Here is a 13,966-nt window from a genome sequence, read left to right as displayed (position 1 = left end):
TGATCAAACCATACAGTGGACTATCAAATGAAATTAAAGGTTTTTGGATGATTGCCCTTTGTTTTCTATGGTATCACCTACTTAATTTTGGATTATCTTGATTTTTGGGGCATCTTATCATCATGGCAAGGCTCACTTAGTGTGTGGCTTGGATGGCATCTACAAATCAGGGTAGCTCCACACAAACTAACCAAAAAAAAAAAAAAGCAAAAAGAATAAAGAATAAAAACAAACAAAAAGTGAAATAGAAAACTTTGATGTTCTGATAAAGAATGGACCAATTCTTGATTTGTGGCATGGGCTTATAGTGATAGTATTAAATATTGGTATGTGTACCAAGTGTTAATTTAAAAAATAAACAAATAAAAAAAGATTAAAATAGAAAAATGGTTCTTTCACTTTTTTAAAGTGTAATAATTAGTTTCACATCAAATAAGGAGAAGGATTTGAAGTGTTTATAAAGTATTTATCCTTTTAACCTTTGTGAAAAGTACTATATTATGCTCTATAATTTGTATATGTGCATGAGACTAACTTAGAGGAAAAATCAGTTGGAAAATTAAATAATCATAACAGGCACTTTTGTTTTCTTTATTTTATTTTATTATTATTATTTTTTTTTGAAAATTTCAAATCAAACAAAGAAGCTATCAATGTCTTCTAGAAAAGTAAAATAAATCAAACTCTTAAAGTGGATAAAGTAACCATTGGCGAACTCAAAGGAAACTCACGGGAAACACATGGTTGACTAATCCAAGCACTTTTTTCTTTAATACGCCAGCCATTGAACTACAACCTCAAACCCAAGCGTCCAGCTATTTATAAATCCACCAAGCAATAGCCTTCAGCATTTAGCACGAAACTACTGAATCGGTAAGAGAAATTTGCAATCCCTTGTAAGGATGGAAAATGATCACAATAAAAAAACCTATTAGGGCCTGTTTGAGAACTTATGCAAAAGAGGTTTTAATCATACTTCATTTTACCTGTTAGGTGGAGTTTTGCAAAGTGCATCCAAACACAACTCTAAACACCAAATACCATCTTTATAGGACTCATCCAAATGGGTTCTTAATAAGCTTCCCAACTTCTCATTCCAAGCAATTTCAAAACAATATTCAAACAATGAGAGATTTGCCAATACACGTCTCTATCAACTTCCATTGGCTTTAATTTGGGGTTGGATTAGATTTTGTATAATATATACTTTATGATTTAAGGCACTTTCAGATGATGACATGTTTCATTTCGACGCCCTTTATTATGCATTATGATTCCACTCATTGAACAACACCATGTGTTTCTCCACGAAATCCATGTGGTCCACCCACATCATGCAATGTAAGTGGTCCAATCACATTGTGCAGCTACACAACAAGTCATGAGAATCCGACGGATTCGCTTTGATGCAAATGTGTACTTCTTGAAGTGATGGAATCTTGATTTTTTTATTTTTTTGGAATAGAGTGCCACAATACCTATTCCAACTTGGCTGCCTTTTGTCCGGATTTGATTTAACCAGGGCCACAAGACAGTTGATTAATTCCACATCTTTGTAGAAAAGTGTTGCTACGAGGTGTGGCAAACGCAGCCCTACATCAGCACATGACTATAGGGCCCGCGTGTGCAGGATCCCAGCCGTTCATCGAGCAGGCTTGATGGTGGAATCGCTAGTCCACTAGTTAGATAGGCCACACGTGTACAAACAAATCGATGGTTGAGTGAAGGGAAACTGATTGTAGGCGTTCATTGAACAGGTGTGGCCAAAATGAGTAGTGGACTAGGAACACATGCTTGATCAAAGCCCTCAATCTCTCACACATGTGCAATGGGACACATGTGGGGCCACTCGTGTATGGCGCATGTGGATGCCCAGCTGCAAATAACGTGCACAAATGAAGACCTTTGATTCGTTTTGCCTTGCCATGGATAGATTATAGAAAAATCTTAATTGCTTTTGACATGGTCACCCCAAATTTCTAATCACGGGGATTGATAGTGTCATTTCTTAGAGGATCCGAGTAGAGAATTTGGGTTGGAAGGTTCCCATCTATTTTGAATTTTGACCGTAGGATCGAGTTTGAATTGCTGGTGCCGAGGAGTTGAACAGGATCAGAGGGGATTCTTGCAACCCCAAGCACTGTGGGGCCCACCATGATGTTTGAGTTATATCCACTCCGTCCATCTGCAAAGGCATCATTTTATAACATGAGCCCAAACAAGAAAGGAGATTCAAAACTCAAGTGAGATACATCATGTGTTTACACCCGTTTTTGGCACGCCTATACCAATGAGATATCACCAGGTGTTGGCACCACTACCTGGCTTCATTTGATGGGATTTTGAAATGATTATACCAAAAAAGTTCAAATGAAAATGTGCATTTCTATATGTATAAAAACAATCACACTTTATTTTGAAATTTTCAATTTTTTAGTGTTTCTTAAAAATTGTTTTGTAAAACCCGGCAGCAGGCTCGTATCAACGAGAAGAGGCAAATAACGCTTTGAAGAAAACATACCTGATATGTACTTATGATTTCAAGTTATTTTTCTACCTTATCATTTTCTGTTTTTATAATATTTCAATTTATATTTTCCCAACAAAACAAGTGTCCACCAATCTAAAGTAACAAATTTTTTACCAACCTGATTTTCCTACCCTTAACTACAGTGGTTCCATAATTTAATCAGTTTAATTTAGTTAGTATATGAAAATGTACACATAGGGAGTTCTAAAAATGCTTATGTGGCACTCAAATAAGTCAAGCAAAACCATCAAAATTATGTGCACCAGTTTACAAGTAACATAAACAAAAAATTACTCTTATTAAGTTATAGAAAGTTAGATTCATGGACATCACTGGACAATTAGAAACAAAAATATCCAATTGTCTTATTTAAAAAACATGCCTCCGCAAATCCCAAGTTATGATTTTTTTATCAGACTTGATTTTTTATTGTAAATTAACTACAATGGATTCCACAATTTAATTGGTTTAATTGATTAGTATATGCGAAGTGTACAATTTCAAAGTACCATGCGTATCAAATGTCATATGCAGTTTGAGTATTAAATAGCTAAAAAAAACATAATAGAGATAACAAAGCATGTGGATAAATATTACTCAATAAGATTATCTTTCAATTTTCATTTTTTACGATTTCAACATTGATGCTTATGCATGTTCTGAGGGTGAATACTCATGCATAGATCCATTATATATGTGTCATTCATGTACATCAATCCAAACCATTGAAATATCAGGCCTTACCACAGATGAGACAAGAACCCAAGCTAAGCTTATTAGACTATTGGCTATTTTACAATTGAACCTATTGTAATAGATGTCTTAAATAGAGTCTATTACTGGGTCTGTCGATGCCATCGACAGTCTGTTCGATGTCACATTCGGTCACATCAAACAGTGCTTGATCCATCGATATTTTTTGAATTTTCTTCAATTGGTCGCTGGACTAACTGGGCATTTTTTCGATGTAATCAATGAGTGCTCGATGCCATCAATAGGATTAGTTCAATGCCATCGATGGGTGTTCCATTGAGAATTTTGAAAAAATCATGTTTTGTCTCTGAACAGTTGAGGTGTTAGTTCGATGCTATTGAAGGATTAGTTTCAATGCCATCGATGAGTGTTTGATGCCATCAACAGATTTTGCGCAGATTTTTGCAAAACTGCGAATTTGCGGGATTTGTTTCCTATTTTGATTGTGCTTCCTCCAAAGGTTATATATTGGAGTACAATCAGAATTGAGAGTGTATCAAAGGATTCTAGGGTTTCTAAATCGTCCAGGGGTTCAAAGGGTATAGCAAGGGTGAGATTTGAGGTTGTTTGAATCAGGTAAGCTCTTTATTTTATAATTTCTGCTTTATAGTCATCATCTATCACTTTATACCGTGATTTTTTCTCGAAAGAGTTTTTCCATGTTAAATCGTTGTGTTCTCTGTATTTGCTTGGTGCTATTGGATTGCTATCCTATATTCATCTTTATGTGCTTCTACGATCCCCCAACAGAATTGTCATTTGGTGGCGGACCACTTAGACACATACGATCATCCATGTGATAAGGTTATGGAATGTGTGGGCTTACATTTTGAACTATTTAAATTGATTTTTGTGCATGCCATGAGCACATATTTGCAAACATGTGTGTAGATAGGCATATTCTTGAGTCAACTAACTCCTCATAGAAACAATTTTGATTTTAAGAGAATCTTGTCTTTAAAAAAATGCTTGTTTTTATCAAAGCTATCCATTTAAACAACCATTTTTATTTGGCCGAGTAACTTAATAATCCAGCAATGGTTAATACAGAGTTACTTCTTCTAGAGTAATGAGTTCCTTCCACTATCTAAATTCTTCATTTAATGTGAGAGTTGCATGTGCCATATTTACTAGTTGTACCAAAAATTCGTGGACAACTTTTTTATTTATTGAAATATGATTGCAAAATGTATTTCATTTTCAACCATCCACTAAATGTCCACCGATTTGGTAGTCGAATGATCAAATAATTAAGCATATTTTGGTACATAATACATCTAGATTGGACTATACTTTAAACAATTTAATTTGAATCACTTACATCATATGTAATTTATAAGTGCCCATGTAATCATTCAACACGCTTAGGTCTACAAATGGGTCCAACATGAGTCAGATATTGTAATATCTAATATCTGACTTATAAGACAAGAATCTAATATAGGCCAGATATAGATATTATTGAGAAGTTGATGTAAGTGGAGTAACCAAATATCTAGCTTTTATCTAGTTAGCAAAACTAAAATATAAGTTAAAATGCTTAATAAAATTAATAAAAATATCTAAAAACAAAAACTAATTGTTATAAAGTAATTAGTTAGTTTATATCAAATCACAAATCTGAAGCATATAAACAAAAACTTACCTACTTTGACAAAAGATAAAATTAATAATATGAATAGTCACTGTATCAACCTCACCATCCATGTTAATATTAGTCAACATCGCAGATTTTTTATTTTTTATTTTTACGCACTCACACCTGCTACACACTCATGCACACCAAAGAACATTGCAAAATTTAATATATCAGGTATTAGTATTTAATATATTAGTAAAAAATTTTAGTTGAGTAAATTATGAAAATGTCTTATATATTAGTAAAATATTGTTGGGAGCGTTGCACAAAACCTTAGGATCTCGCCTCCCAAAAAATACCAAAATTATGGGATATAATAAAGCAATGAAATAAATCAAAGCATAAACCACACGACACAAGAGATTTTACGTGAAAAACCCTCGGAGAGGTAAAAACCACGGGACCTATTTCAGAGCAACAATCCATTATGAAGTAGAACGTTACAACCGATCACAAGCACACACCGCTTGGATCAAACCTTTTTCACTCATGCAGGAGTGGATGAATAATAAGAGAATAATGAAAATGGAGAGATCTCACCGATCACGAGGACGTAGAAGCGTTGAGACGTCGATTGCGCAGTAGATCACCTCTATGAGCATAATCCTCCCTTCCACAAACTTTCTCTCTCTCTTTTCTCTTTCTCTCTCTCTTCCTCTAGAATCACTTTAGGAAGCCTTAGCATACCCTAGAATAGCCCTAGGGACCCCTATTTATAGTTTAAGTAACTTTCCTTTCGCACCTCTGCGAAACCGCTTCCAATTTACGCAGTCCGCACAAAATTCACGCAAAATTTGCGTAACCCTCGACTAGTCGAGCTAGGGCCTCGACTGGTTGAGCGAACCCTCGGTTGGTCGAGGCCAAAAATCATGGCTTGCTTGACTTTGAGTCGAGCGACCCTTGACCGGTCGAGAAGGCCCCTTTGACCGGTCGAGTAGTGCAGTCCAGCAAGATTTAGGACATCCGCGCTGCACAACCTCTCCTCTGAACTAAGGAGGAAAACTCCATCAAATCTCTCCCTTTCCGACTTAGGAGGAATTCGCATTCTTCAAGCCAGCTAGGTTTCTACAAACCTGGAACTTACCCTTAAGCAATGCCTTGGTCATCATGTCTGACCCATTATCGTCCGTGTGGACCTTTTCAAGTTGTAACACCTTCTGTTCCAAAGTATCTCTAATCCAGTGATACCAAATCTCTATGTGCTTCGACTTAGAGTGATGACTTGGCTTATTGTTCAAGTGTATAACACATTGACTATCGCAATAGACCACATGCTGCTCCTGATTTAGGCTAAGTTCCTGTAGGAACTTTTTCATTCAAAACATCTCTTTACATGCCTCTCTTTACAGTGCTACGACCTTCTGTAGCTTGCTTTGCCAAGAGACCGTTTCCCCTACAAAAGTGAATATGAACCTCAATGTAAACTTCTTGGAGTTTATGTCACTTGCCATATCTGCATCTGTGTAGCCTTCTAATACAGGTTTTTCATTACTATAGCATAGACTCAACTTGGATGAGCCTCTTAGATACCGCAATATCCATTTCACCATTGCCCAATGTTCTTTACCAAGATTGACAAGATACCGGTTGACAACACCAACCACATATGTTATGTTTAGGCGCGTACACACTATAATATACATCAAACTTCCTACCACTGACGCGTAGGGTATCTTCCTCATCTCATCCACCTCTGCCTTCGTCTTTGGACACTACTTGTCGCTCAATTTAAAGTGAGCATCCAATGGAGTACTGACCGGCTTCGATGCATGCATATTGAACTGGTCTAGGACTTTATCAATATATCGCTCTTGTGACAACCAAAGCTTTCTGCTGCTTCTGTCACGGGTTATCTCCATTCCTAAGATCTGTTTAGCTGGGTCCAAGTCTTTCATCGCAAATGACTTACTCAACTCCTGTTTTAATCTATCAATCTTCTTGATGTCTTTACCCATAATGAGCATGTCATCAACGTATAACAGCAGAATTAAGAAATCACTATATGAGAACTTGCGCATGAACACATAGTGGTCCGACTCCGTTCTGTCATATCCGTGCTTTAACATGAACGAGTTGAACTTCTTGTACCATTGCTTTGGGGCTTGTTTCAGCCCATACAAGCTCTTCCTTAACCTACACACTATATGTTTTTTGCCCTTGACTTCGAACCCCTCTGGTTGGTATATGTAGATCTCTTCTTCCAGGTCACCATAGAGAAAAATAGTTTTAACATCTAGCTGCTTTATCCCCAGATCCATGCTAGCCGCCAACCCAAATAACACCCGTATGTATGTCATCTTCACCACTGGTGAGAATATCTCTTCAAAGTTTATACCTTTCCTCTGACCAAACCCTTTCACTCCAAGTTTGGCCTTGAACCTCGTTTGCGAATATCTTCTTTTTGAACACCCACTTGTTGCTCAGAGATTTCTTGCCCTTAGGCAATTTCACTATATCATAGGTGTGGTTCTTATGTAAGGATTCCATATCCTCTTGCATAGCTTTCAACCACTACCACTTATGCTCATTGACTAGGGCCTAAGAATAATCTTCTGGCTGTCCTCCTTCAGTGAGAGTAATGTACTCAAGCGGCAAGTACCTCTTGGATGGGTGTCTGTCCTTAAATGTCCTCCTCACCTGTGGCTCAACAGGTGGATCAAGTGAGAGCTACTCCCTTGGTCCATCTTCTGTAAGAACTCCCTCGTATTATACACCTTGCTGTACTCCATCGTCATCAGGCACCATAGGAAGAATAACCGGATCCATGTCCTCTAGCTCACCTGAACTAGGCTGGGTCTTCTTTGGCTTATAAATGTCTTCTATACATTGATCTTCAAAGAAGACCACATCTCTACTCCTGACAGGCTTCTTCTCGGTCGGATCCTACAATCTGTAGCCAAAATTTTCATCACCGTACCCCAAGAACACACATTGTCTGATCTTTGTATCGAGCTTAGACCTCTCGTCCTTTGGTACGTGAACGGATGCCCTGCATCCAAACACCCTGAGATGACTGTACTATGGATCTTGTCCAGTTCACACCTTCTCAGGTACTTCTCCATTTAATAAGGCTGATGGAGACCTATTTATCAAATACACTGCCGTGTGCATTGCTTCTCCCCAGAACATCTTGGGCAACTTTGTATGGGATAACATGCATTTGATTCTCTCTACAATGGTGCGATTCATTCGCGTAGCCACACCATTATGTTCGGGGGTCTTAGGAATCGTTTGTTCATGTCATATACTCAGGGACTTACAATACTCATGGAAGTCACCAACGTATTTACCACCATTGTTAGTGCGGATGCACTTTAATGATATACTTGTCTCTCTCTCGACCATAGCATGAAATATTTTAAACACACCAAAGACCTCGTCCTTGGATTTTAAAGCATAAACTCAAACCCTCTTAGATTCATCATCTATAAAAGTGACAAAATACAATGCCCAACCCAAGGTTTTCCTCATAGGACTACAAATATCAGAGTACCACCAAATCTAATGCATGCATTTTATTAACATGAAAAGCAGATTTAAGAAATGAAACTCTATGTTGTTTCCCTGATAAATAGTCAATACAGGTTTTGAGAGGTATACCTATCACATCTGGAAGGAGCCACTTCTTTGCTAGTAGCTGGAGCCCTTTTTCACTTATGTGACCTAGACGCCTGTGCAAGATGTTAGTAGCTTAATCTTTCACTGGGTTCAACCTACCCTTGCACACACTGACACTTGCCTTGTAAAGGGTACAATACTTCTTTACTCTGATTGCGATCAACGAACCCTTGATGAGCTTCTATCGCCCACCAACAAATCAACTTTCATAGCTATCATCATCCAACATTCCCATCGACATCAAGTTAAGGCGAAGGTCTGGAATGTGCCTCACATCCCTGAGAACTAATGTGTAGCCCACATCGGTCTTCACATAAATATCACCGACCTCTACGATATTCGATATACCAGAATTTCTCATTTTCACGGTCATAAAGTCACCTGACTTGTAGCTTGTGAAGAAATCCCTGCGTGGAGTCATATGAAATAAGGTTCCCGAATCTATCACCCAGTTAGTATCTTGACTCGTAGCCATGAGACAAACATCATGATCTGCCAAAAGAATAACTACAACATCGTCATCTGAAGCGACCACAGTGGAATCTGATTCATCTTCCTTCTCCTTTCATTTTCCTTTCTTGTCATTCTTCTTCTTATGACATTCATGCTTGTAGTGGCCCTTCTTACCACAATTCTAGCATTCAACATCATTCTTGACACTTGACTTGCCTCTTAATTTATCTCAGGCTTTCTCGCCCTTTCTGTTCTTTCCTCTCCCCCGATCTTATGTCATAAGTGCTTCTTGTTGTGTAGACCCCTGGGACTTCCTCCTTGTCTCCTCATTCAAGAGACAACTAGTTACCTGTTCCATAGACACCTTTCCGTCTGGCGCGGAGTTACTCAGAGACATAACTAATGTCTCCCAACTGTCAGACAATGAGCTCAGCAATAGTAAAGTCTGTAGTTCATCGTCCATGACCATTTTCATAACAGAGTGCTGGTTCAATATGTTGCTGACCTCATTCATGTGCTCAGCCACGGAACCACCATCTTTGAACTTGGGATTCACTAGTAGTCTTATCAGAAAAATCTTACTATCGGCTGTCTTCCTCTCATACAGCCCTTACAATTTCAGCCATAGGTTAGTGGCTGAGATTTCCATAGACACATGGTGGAATACAGAATCGTCCAGCTATTGTCTAATAAACCCCACTACATTCCTGTCTAACTTCTTCCAATCATCATCTGACATATCCTTTGTCTTTGCTAATATGCCTAGAATTGGAGCATATAAGTCTTTGCAATAAAGCAAGTCCTCCATCTTAGCCTTCCATATGGTCCAGTTAGAATTATTGAAACTGATCTTCCTTGATGAGCTACCTTTCATAATTCAGAACTGATCCCACTCTATTCAACTAACCTGGACGCTTTGATACTACTTTGTTGGGAGCGTTGCACAAAATCTTAGGATCTCGCCTCCCAAAAAATACCAGAATTATGGGATATGATAAAGCAATGAAATAAATCAAAGCATAAACTACATGACACAAGAGATTTTACGTGGAAAACCCTCGGAGAGGTAAAAACCACGGGACTTAGCCCAGAGCAACAATCCACTATGAAGTAGAATGTTACAACTGATCACAAGCACACATCGCTTCGATTAAACCTTCTTCACTCACGCAGGAGTGGATGAACAATAAGAGAATAATGAAAATAGAGAGATCTCACCGATCACGAGGACGTATAAGCGCTGAGACGTCGACTGCGCAGTAGATAACCTCTACGAGCAGAATCCTCCCTTCCACAAGCTTCCTCTCTCTCTCTCTCTCTCTCTTTTCTCTCTCTAGAATCACTTTAGGAAGCCTTAACATACTCTAGAAAAGCACCAGGGACCCCTATTTATAGTTTAGACAACTTTTCTTCCGCACCTCTTTGAAACCGCCTCCAATTTACGCAGTCCATGCAAAATCCGCACGGAATCTGCATAACCCTGGACTAGTCGAGCGGACCCTGGACTAGTCGAGGCCAAAAATCATGGCTTGCGGACTTTGTACATCTAATGATGGAAGTAGATTTCTCACTCTAGTGTGAGTGTCTAGTAAATTTTCTTTCCTAATATATGAGTGGAAATCTTGGTTATTTTAATTTTAAGGTTTCGGAGAAGGATGATTCTCATAAATTTTTATGGGGCCACCATGATGTGCATGTAAAATCCACTCTAACCATTAGATGTCATCCCATGTTAAATCCAAGGCTAAAATATAAAGCTGACTTGTGATTCAAGTGGGCCACACCAAAGAAAGTGCTAGAGAGATGTCCACCCTTGACTCTTGCTGTTCCCATTGCAATGATTATATGAAATTCACTCCAACCATTAGATTCTATATTAAAATTTAGGCACTAGGCAAAAAAAAAAATAATTTAAAAAGAAAAAGAAAAAGAAAAGGCCATTTGATTCAATAGGTTAAAATCTAAGGAATAGTTTGGAGGGCAACACAGACCTTAGCAGTCCACTTGAGTGAGTAATAGAGCCGAGCTTTGGGCCTCAGTCTAACAAAGGGGTGATGCACACTAGATGATAGGGTGGACTTCACATAAACTCGGTAAGACCGAGGTCGAATCCACAGGGACTGATACCTGTACGTTATTTGAAACCAAGTAGAACTAGAACTAGACTAGGATGTGATCTAACCAAATAGAATTTTAAGGAATAATTGTGGAATAATTATCTAAAACTTTAAGGAATTCAGAGGAAGGAAACTAGGGATTCAGATGATTTACTTGTAGGGATTAGGGAGATCTTATGCCTGCATTAAGCTTCATAGAAATCAAACTGAACCTACTTGATTTAGTCTTCATGTGATGAAAGGAATATGTATCTGAATTGATTCTATCATCTAATCATGCCCAGAGACAGAGCAAACAACAGAAATCATCAACCAATCAGATGATTGTGAATGTTAGGAAGGATACCGCATCCGGCCATGCCCAGGAGACAATGGCGAACAACGGGGCTCCTACGACACAATCAAAATAACGAAAAGGAAATACTCAAAGCCATTGCAAACCCATTGTAATGTCGGTCAACAAGCCATTAAAGACTACAAATATTCTCATAATTAAATCAAAATTCAATTCGGCTAAATAAAAGGCATAATAACAGTCTCTCACACTAAGCTTCACCTCTTAGCCTAGCTAAGAGGTTCAGACATGAATGGCTTGAACTCAAAGCAAATAAAAAGAAAAGAAAACGAAAAATAAAGAAAAATAAGAAAAAGTTCTTATCTTTTCTCTCTCATCTTTCTCTCTCTCTCTCGCTTTAAGTTTTTCTTATTTTTCTTTTATTTTTCGTTTTCTTTTCTTTTTATTTGCTTTGAGTTCAAGCCATTCATGTTTGATGAACCTCTTAGCTAGGGCTAAGAGGTGAAGCTGTAGCGTGATGGGAGACTGTTATTATGCCTTTTAGTTACACCGAATTGAATTTTGATTTAATTTTATTATGAGAATATTTGTAGTCTCGAATGGCCTGTTGTGACTGACATTACAATGGGTTAGCAATGGCTTTAAGTATTTCCTTTTCCATATTTTGATTGTGACGTCAGGAAGCCCTGTTGTTCGCCATCGTCTCCTGGGCATGGCCGGATGACGGTATCCTTCCTAACCTTCACAATCATCCGATTGGTTGGTAATTGGTTTAATTCTGTTGTTTGCCTCGTCTCCTGGGCATGGTTTGATGATAGAATCCATTCTGGATTCATATTCCTTTCATCACATGAAAACTAAATCAAGTAGGTTCAGTTTGATTTCCATGAATCTTAATACAGGCATAAGATCTCCCTGATCTCTACAAGTGGATCCTCTGAATTCCTAGTTTCATTCCTCTGAATTCCTTAAAGTTTTAGATAATTATTCCATAATTATTCCTTAAATTTTATTTGGTTTAGATCACATCTTAGTCTAGTTCTAGATCTGGTTATTTTCAGATAACGTACAGGTATCAGTCCCTGTGGATTCGACCTCGGTCTTACCGAGTTTATTACTACATCACAACCCTGCACTTGGGGTGTGAACAAGTTTTTGGCGCCGTTGCCGGGGACTGACGGTTACGATTCTTTGAAATTAATTAGTTTTAGAATTAGTTTGAGATTAGGATTTTACTAACTTTAGTTTTAGATTTTTATTTCTATTTGATTTTTAGAACTAACTTGTTTCCTGTTTTGTAGGATCCTGACATAAACTTCTAAATTGGTAATCCTTTTCTAATTCCTCTACTTTTTCTATTTTTAGAATTAGGGTTTGAATTTTAGAAATTTTCTAATTCTAGTATCCTCCCATCTGTAGGAAATAGTTTATTCTTAGAAACTAGGTTATTTCTTTCCCTTTTTAGAAATTAACTTTCTACTTTTATTTTTGGTAACTTTCTAATTTTAGAATCTAATTTGTTTCCTAATTTATTTTTAGAATTTTTTTTAGAAACTAACTTTCTTATTGTGTAGGCCTTTAAGATAGAAATTTCTAATTCGGTAAGTTCTTTCTCTCTACTTTCTATTTTTCATATCTCTTTTTAATTTACTTTTTTAGTTTAGGATTTTCTTCTTTTTAGAAACTAGTTTACTTCTATCCTCCTTTTTAAGGATTTTCTAATTCTAGACATTCTCTTTAGAACTGACTTGTTTGTTTTCTTTTGCAGGTCCTTAACTTAGGGGCTTCAATTTGTTAATTTCTTTCCAACTCTCTCTCTCCTTCTTTCTAGATTTTCTTTTCTTTCTTAGGATTAGGCTGTGAATTTGATTGAGGGCTGTGAGTGTTTCATGCCCAAGTGGGCCCGTGACAACACTCAACGTCTCTTGACTAAAGGAGGATTGGTTGAGGGGTTGACTATCCATCGCAGGACTAGACACCACTCGAAATCCCCTGAGTTAATTGAAGTTATGGCTGAAGACCAGCCTCCTCTACTTCCACCCAGGGTAGAGGATACCCAAGATGAGAATGAGGTGCATCAGGCACCCCCACCTCATACTTTACGAGATTATCTACAACCGGTGGGAGTGAGTACGCCCTCATGCATGATTTTTCCTAAAAACACAGGACAAATGGACATTAAGCTAGGAGTTATCCAACTCCTTCCCAAATTCCATGGACTTGAATCAGAGAGTCCATATTTACATTTGAAAGAGTTCGATGAGATTATAGCTACATTATGTTTTCCTAATGTATCTGAGGATACAATTAGGCTGAAACTCTTTTCTTTTTCCTTAAAAGAGAAAGCTAAGACGTGGTTACATTCACTGCGTCTTAGATCCATTAGCACATGGAGCGACATGCAGAGGGAATTCATAAAAAATTCTTCCCACATCATAAAACGATTACCCTCGGAAAAACAATCATAAACTTTGCCCAAAGGAAGATGAAACATTCTTCCAATGTTGGGAAAGGTTCAAGGATTGGGCCAGTTCATGCCCACAATACGACTTTGAAACGTG

The sequence above is a fragment of the Magnolia sinica genome, chromosome 4, assembly GCF_029962835.1.
Source record: "Magnolia sinica isolate HGM2019 chromosome 4, MsV1, whole genome shotgun sequence".
NCBI classification, from domain to species: Eukaryota; Viridiplantae; Streptophyta; class Magnoliopsida; order Magnoliales; family Magnoliaceae; genus Magnolia; species Magnolia sinica.
This window is presented reverse-complemented; position numbering follows the sequence as displayed.